Below are 8381 nucleotides of genomic sequence, written 5' to 3' on the forward strand. Positions count from 1 at the left end.
TTAGACAAACGTGTGAGCGCTTTATCCACCCTAGGGGGTGTTTCCCAACGTGCCCTATCCTCTGGCGGGAAGGGGTATGATGCTAATAACCTTTTAGGAATTATCAGTTTTTTATCGGGGGAAACCCACGCTTCATCACACACTTCATTTAATTCCTCAGATGCAGGAAAAACTACAGGCAGTTTTTTCTCACCAAACATAATACCCTTTTTAGTGGTACTTGTATTATCAGAAATATGTAAAACATTTTTCATAGCCTCAATCTTGTAACGTGTGGCCCTACTGGAAGTCACATTCGTCTCTTCATCGTCGACACTGGAGTCAGTATCCGTGTCGGCGTCTGTATCTGCCATCTGAGGTAACGGGCGTTTTAGAGCCCCTGGTGGCTTTTGAGACGCCTGGACAGGCACAAGCTGAGTAGCCGGCTGTCTCATGTCATCATTTTTGTCACGTAATTCCTTCCATAAGCTCAGCCACTCAGGTGTCGACTCCCTAGGGGGTGACAACTCCATTACAGGCAATTTCTCCGCCTCCACACCATTATCCTCCTCATACATGTCGACACAATCGTACCGACACACTGCACACACACAGGGAATGCTCTGATAGAGGACAGGACCCCACTAGCCCCTTGGGGAGACAGAGGGAGAGTATGCCAGCACACACCAGAGCGCTATATATATACACAGGGATAACCTTATAGAAGTGTTTTTCCCCTTATAGCTGCTGTTTTATTAATACTGCGCCTAATTAGTGCCCCCCTCTCTTTTTTAACCTCTTTCTGTAGTGTAGTAACTGCAGGGGAGAGCCAGGGAGCTTCCCTCCAACGGAGCTGTGAGGGAAAATGGCGCCAGTGTGCTGAGGAGATAGGCTCCGCCCCTTTTTCGCAGACTTTTCTCCCGCATTTTTATGGATTCTGGCAGGGGTTAAAATACATCCATATAGCCCTGGGGGTTATATGTGATGTATTTTCGCCAGCCAAGGTGTTTTTATTGCTGCTCAGGGCGCCCGCCCCCCCAGCGCCCTGCACCCTCAGTGACCGGAGTGTGAAGTGTGCCTGAGGAGCAATGGCGCACAGCTGCAGTGCTGTGCACTACCTTGGTGAAGACTGATGTCTTCTGCCGCCGATTTTCCGGACCTCTTCTTGCTTCTGGCTCTGTAAGGGGGCCGGCGGCGCGGCTCTGGGACCGGACTCCGAGGCTGGGCCTGTGTTCGGTCCCTCTGGAGCTAATGGTGTCCAGTAGCCAAGAAGCCCAAGCTGGCTGCAAGCAGGCAGGTTCGCTTCTTCTCCCCTTAGTCCCTCGATGCAGTGAGCCCGTTGCCAGCAGGTCTCACTGAAAATAAAAAACCTAAAACTAAACTTTTCCTAAGAAACTCAGGAGAGCCTCCTAGAATGCACCCTTCTCGGCCGGGCACAAAAATCTAACTGAGGCTTGGAGGAGGGTCATAGGGGGAGGAGCCAGTGCACACCAGGTAGTCCTAAAGCTTTACTTTTGTGCCCAGTCTCCTGCGGAGCCGCTATTCCCCATGGTCCTTACGGAGTTCCCAGCATCCACTAGGACGTCAGAGAAAGACTGTTACGTGTTGGGAGTAAAAGGCTTCTTCGTAGTCGGTGCAGCTGAGGGGAGAAAAGGAGACTTACCCGCGGTAGGCCGTGGCAATCCATGCATCCAGTGACTCCCCAAACAGAGCCTGACCTGTATAGGGTAGGCTCTCCACACTTTTCCTGGATTCTGCGTCCGCAGACCATTGGCGCAGCCAGAGACCCCTGCGAGTCGAGATGGACATGGATGAGATCCCCGCAGCCATGGATACAACCAAGAACCCTCCAGAATCCTGTGTTACGTAAAAATAAATCAACGTCACCTTTATCCATCGAGTGATTGACCACTTTGCTGTAGCTTTTGAAATCCATGCACAGGCAATAGTAGGCTGCAGTATAGCCCCTGAAGCCGTGTATATGGATTTGAGCGTAGCATCTACTTTGCGGTCTGCCGGGTCTTTCACGACGTAGATCCCGGGACTGGTAAGGCCACCTGTTTTGACAGCCTAAGACAGAGGAGTCAACTTTAGGTGGGGACTCCCATTTTTTTTCTATAATCTTCCGGGAAGGGAAAAGCAACCAGAACCTTTTCTGGTTTTCAAATATAGCATTTAATTCCTTAGATGCCGGGAAGGTGAGAGTGGCTTTCTCACTGTCTGTGAAAAAGGCCTACTCAACCTGCTCAGGATGTGTGTCAGAAATATGTAACACATCACGCATGGCCTCCATCATCAACTGCACCCCCTTAGCAAGTGATGCCGTCCCCCTCGAAACATCCCCATCACCGTCTGCTGTGTCAGAATAGGTATCCGTGTCATCCTGCATAATTTGGACAAGAGCACGTTTGTGAGAATGTACCACAGGGGGCCCCCGAGGAAGCAGTATCGGACCATACTGCCATAGAGGACTGCAATACCCGAGTTGCATGCTCAGTCCTTGCAACCCTTTCAGAAATCTGAGAAATAGCCCCCCCCCCTAAAAGAGGCTAACTACTCCGGTTCTCTAGCTGGGATCTGCGCTACAACAGTGCAATCCTGATTACATGGGATGGGATCTTCCTGAGAAGATAAATCCTCTGCAGCATACGAGACAGAGTCTCTAGACATGTTGCTTGTACACCCCACATACACACAGGGTAGACAGAGTTTCTCCCCCAAGAATGGCAGAGAGACACAGAGATTGGAGCCAACCCACACACAGCGTTATATAGGTATAGGGAGACCTTTAACCAGCGCCGACTGTGTCCCTTAATAAGTAACACAGTCTTTACACAGCCCCCCCCCCTCCCTTCTACAACCCCCTGGTACCATACAGATAGCTGGAGGTGCTCTGGGACTGCTCTTCCACTGGCAGCGTGTCTGCAGGCAGGAAAATGGCGCTGTACGCTGCTGGGTCCGCTCTGAGGAGAAGCTCCGCCCCCTTAATGACACTGTCTTCAGGCTCTTCCAAGATTATACTGGCCTGAGGATTTTGTGCTGGCTGAGATCCGCGGACCCCGACAGGCTTTCTGGTCAGTGTAGGGTTAAGGCGCCGGCTCAGGGCGCCCCTCACAGCACCACACCAAATAACGCTGATCCCTTCCCCGGAGCGCAGCGAGTACTGCGCTCCTACTCTGTAGCCGCCATCTTCATATCGGCTCCCTACTTGTTAGGGAGCCGATGACTCACTCGCCACGCTTCAGCTCTGTAAGGGGGTGGCGGCATGCTGCTGGGGTGAGCGTTCCCCTGTGGCGGGGAGCAACCTATCCCGTCTGGAGCTCAGTGTCCAGTCAGCGTAGACGGTGGCTCAGACCCCGCAGGGCGGACACTGCTCCCCCCACCTGTTGCCAGCAGCCTCCCTGTAAAATAAACTCTAAACGAAACTTTTCTAAAGAAGCTCTGTAGAGCTCCTCTAGCTGTGACCGGCTCCTCTGGGCACATTTTCTAAACTGAGTCTGGTAGGAGGGGCATAGAGGGAGGAGCCAGCCCACACTGTTAAACTCTTAAAAGTGCCAATGGCTCCTGGTGGACCCGTCTATACCCCATGGTACTAATATGGACCCCAGCATCCTCTAGGACGTAAGAGAAAAGACAATGGGTGAAATTCAAATTAGATAGGAAAAAACAGACACCCAACTGACTTTTCAAAATTTGAATTCCCCCCAATTTGTCCATCGAGTTCAACCTATATTTTAATTTACTGCTATGCTCTGGATTTAATTTTACTGACCCATATACTGCCATATGCTATTCTTAAAGGCTCTTGGATTACTTTTTCAGCTAAAAATTTGTCTAACCCTTTCTTAAACATCAACTGAGTCGACCATTACAACCTTCCTGGCAGAGAATTCCATATCTTTACTGCTCGTACTGTGAAGAACCCCTTCCGTTGCTGGGTATGAAACTTCCTCTCACCTAACCAGAACTGTACACAGTATTCTAGAAGCGGCGTACCAACGATTTATACAGTGGCAGGATAACACTCTCTTCCCTCGTCTCTGTTCCCCGTTCATGCATGCTAATACCTTATTGGCCTTTGCTGCTGCACCCTGATACTGGGCACTGTTAAGTCCACTGTCAATGAGCACCCCAAAATCCTTCTCCAGTTACGATTTCCCTACATTTACCCCATTTAATTTACAGGATTGCATGTGTGTTTTTGGTCCTAAAATGCATAACTTTGCATTTCTCCATATTAAACCTCATGCTAAATACTACAGAAGTTTAAAGGGGTTGGGGCGAGGGCTAAAACAATATGCCCCCCTGTGTCTTGTGAACTGTTAGTTCTTAGGCTTCAGTGAAAACAATTCAATTTAAAGGAAAGTCTGGTGGAAAGGAGGACAGTGGAGAGTCTGATAGAGTAAAGGCCCATACGTACTGGGCGACATTGAGCTCAAAATAGCTCACTTTTGGCACTTGAGCTACTTTGAGCTCAAACTCGGCCAGTGTGTATGGCCGGGCGATGAGCGCAGTTGCGCACTCCCGCTTTATCGTTGGCCGCCGCCATCCGTTGAGCTGTTTGAACAGCCGAGTAAAGCCCTTTCCACAGTCTCCTACTGTGGAAAGTGCTTTACTCCCCGCCCCCCCACCCCCAAATAGTATACCCACTTAGTCCAAATGGCATCGTACACATTGCATAGGCTCAAATTGCACCTAGCACAAATAGCACAGTGTGTGGACCCCATACTGTGTGTATGCATTATATTGTATGCAACATAGAGGGGTTATTCAGAGTTGATCGCTCGCTAGCTATTTTTTTGCAGTGCTGCTATCAGGTCAAAACTCGGCAAAACTGTGCATGCATATGCACCGCAATGCGCAAGTGCGTCGTACGGGTACAAAGCGGATCGGTGCTGAGCGATGGATTTAACGAAGAATCCATTCGCACAGCCGATCGCAAGGAGATTGACAGGAAGAGGGCGTTTGCGAGTGTCAACTGACCGTTTTCTGGGAGTTGTTGGAAAAATGCAGGCGTGCCCAAGCGTTTGCAGGGCGGGTGCCTGACGTCAATTCCGGGACCGGACGGGCTGAAGTGATCGCAGCGGCTGAATAAGTGCAGACCTACTCAAACTGCACAAAACTTTTTTGTACCGCTCGGCTGCACAAGCGTTCGCACACTTGCACAGCTAAAATACACTCCCCCATAGGCGGCGACTATCTGATCGCAGCGTTGCAAAAAATAGCTAGCAAGCGATCAACTCAGAATGACCCACACAGTGCAGTGCGACCTCCCGTGAGTCAGATCCGATGTTCTATATTGGATGAACATGCAGCTCAAATTTTGGCTAGATAGTACACTATCTAGTGCATATTGTACCGTGTGTATGTTAACGTACAATATTGTATCATCACAGTAGTGAGAAGCCATAGCTATGCTATATCCTATTGTGCCAAACCATATGTTACCGTGTGTGCACTATTTAGTTTGTTCAGTAGATCAGGGAAATAGTGTAGGATATCTTAACTTAGCCATAATCTTACCGTGTGTATCCAGCCTTACGGGTATATTCAATTCCTGACGAAAACTGCGGTCTAGTCGGAAAGACGTCAGTTTCCGACTGTTTTAGGTCGGAAAGGGTTCTGACTTATTCAGGTATGGACTGGCCCACAGGGGAACAGGGGAAACCACTGGTGGGTCCACAGCCTGGAGGCCCGCCTCCTGCTCTAAGGATCAGGTTCCAGATTGCGCACTTGAATTATACATTATACATATGTTACCTTATACTGGACTATGGTGTATTTTCTACAGTGCATTGCTGTTATTACTCTGGTAGATTATCATGCATGCAGCAGCTGCATTTACTGTATATATTTATGAAGGGGCCCAGACCTTTGGCCTGTCGACCTAGAGCATGTCGACTTTTTGACCCTGTCGACCTAGTTACTGTCGACCAATAGTGGTCGACCTAGACATTGTCGACCTAAAATCCGGATCCCCACCATGATACAAGTTGGTACTAAACGGTCAGTGGAGCGTCTCCTAGTGCTGAATGCAGTGACCGTTCTGTCCAATCAGGACTGTATGTATCAATATGGCAGTCATAAGTAAGAGCCACTGACACCTGTACAGGATAGATAGATAGTGTGGGTGTGGTGCACAGTAGTAATAGTACTGCAAGAAAAATAATATCCCGTGCATTTCAGTTAGTGGGGTCAATTCTATTCGGCAACTAAAGAATAGCGCCGGGAATTAGCTCCCAACGCTATTCAATTCAGCTAAAGTTAAGTCGGCGATGTCCCGTTCTCGCCGACTTAACAGGTAGTTTTGTCGGGAGAACGGGCATTCTCCGACTTAACTACCCGGCGCGAGGCTGATTCCCGACAGAATCAGCCTCGCGGCGGCCGCGAGGCAGCACTTTTGTCGGGTTTCTTTTCTCATTCCCCGGGGATGAGAGAAGAATTCCCGACAATTGCGGCCAACTAGTAGCAGAATTGAATAGCGTCGGGAGCTAATACCCGGCGCTATTCTTTAGTTGCCGAATAGAATTGACCCCAGTGTGACTAAATTGCAAAAAGTAATGAGAGCATGAAGAATCTGCACAGAAACATAACCCGGCAGCACAAGATTGCTGATAAGATAATGATACACAGATTATACACTCAAATTCAACTACATAGGGAAAATTGCAACAGCAGTGACTACATAAGGAATCTCCCTATAATTTGAACAACTTCTATGCAGTGTATTTTCCTGTGGATATCATTTCATGCAACGCGACCACAGACTCGCACGCTTGTGAGCAGGCTTGGACTGGCCCACAGGGGAAACCACCAGTGGGCCCCAGTGCCTGGGGGCCCGCCTCCTGCTCTAAGGATCAGGTTCCAGGTTGTGCACTTGAATTATACATATATATATATATATATATATATATATATATATATATATATATATATATATATATATATATATGTTACCTTATACTGGACTATGGTGTATTTTCTACAGTGCATTGCTGTTATTAATCTGTTATTAATCTGATACATTACCATGCATGCGGCAGCTGAATTTACTGTATATATTTATGAAGGGGCCCAGACATTGCACTCTCTAATGGTTAGTCAAACCAATGAGGTGGCAGGCCAGACCCCCTCTGCAGACTGGCCACACCCCTAAACATGGGCCCCTACCACTGCATACCCCCGGTGGGCCCTACATGCACCAGTCCGACACTGCTTGTGAGTATAAGGTATATGCACAATGTACAGGGATGTGAAATACAAAGATCTTTAAAAATAACTTATATGTACAGATGATAGATAGATAGATATCATTCTATCATCAATCATATTTTTCTCAAGGGATGCCATGCCGAAGCTGGAGGTTATGCTGCGGTCACTAGTACGATGTAGCGTCTAGTTCCGCTTTCGTAAATGTTAGCCAGTGACATCACAGGCCATGTGACCAGACCATGCGACGGTCCGTTTTTACGTGCACATTTCAACAGGGTAGCATCTAGTTTCCCTTCATGGAGAGGACCATTCCCCATAAACCATGTCCCAAACTATTTGGAATAGTAATCTGTGGCGAGCGAAGCGGAGCAAGACACTGAGCCCGAAGCGTGGCGAGTGAAGCAAGCCCGTAAGGGTCCACTGGTGCATAGACAAAAATAACCTATCTGAACATCAGGGAGCAAAAATTTACATAAACAGCAGAAATAGAGGGTTTATAATAAAGAATCTAGTTCCTCTTCAGTTACTGAAACAGAGAAGGGGTCTAGTCTCTACCATGATATATGGCTACTCCGTCACTATACCCCTCAGGCTGGCAGTGAGTACAGCTGGGTGACGTCATCCTGTGGGGTATGACGTGCACTTTATTATGACGCAACAGCACAGACACAGGCCTCACATCCCCCGCCCGCCGCTCACTCACCCCCCCACCCCTGTGCGGGAAGCCGCTCACACACACCAAGCATGGCGGCTCTGATACACCGGGCACAGCGCTCACCTCACTGCCGGTCACCGTCACCACCATTTCCGAGTCCAGACGAAGAATCCAAGGTACGCGACCGAGCTCCGGCCGAGAGTCAGAGAGGAGGAGCCTGGCTGGGAGGAGACATGATTATGAAAAGAGCGTGCAACACTAGGGAGGGGGAGGAGACTCGGCTGTCACTCAGAGTCCATGAGAAGACGGGGCGGGGACACGAGAGATGGGGAGGAGGCTGGATAGAAACACGGGATGAGGGAAAGGAGAGTGGGCGGGGCACTGAGGAAGAAGGGCGGGAACATGTGACGTGCAGGTCTCAGTAGCTAAGAGCTGGCGTCCTCGCTGCACTGGGACTTCCGTGACGTCACCGAGTCATGTGACTGCTGTGTAACTGCTTTGGAAGAGATGATTGATTTTTATAGGACTGTGCATG

General features: G+C 49.1%; 1 protein-coding gene across 1 annotated transcript in view; it reads right to left on the minus strand.

Moving 5' to 3' along the window:
- Window positions 1-8170, minus strand: part of LOC134936167 (gastrula zinc finger protein XlCGF17.1-like) — a 69804-nt gene extending 61634 nt beyond the window's left edge. Inside the window, exon 1 of the mRNA XM_063931097.1 lies at window positions 7970-8170. The gene's annotated coding sequence lies outside the window, so the exon portion shown is untranslated. The remainder of the gene's footprint in view (window positions 1-7969) is intronic.
- Window positions 8171-8381: the final 211 nt, after the last annotated feature.

Source organism: Pseudophryne corroboree, chromosome 6 (assembly GCF_028390025.1).
Source record: "Pseudophryne corroboree isolate aPseCor3 chromosome 6, aPseCor3.hap2, whole genome shotgun sequence".
NCBI lineage: Eukaryota > Metazoa > Chordata > Amphibia > Anura > Myobatrachidae > Pseudophryne > Pseudophryne corroboree.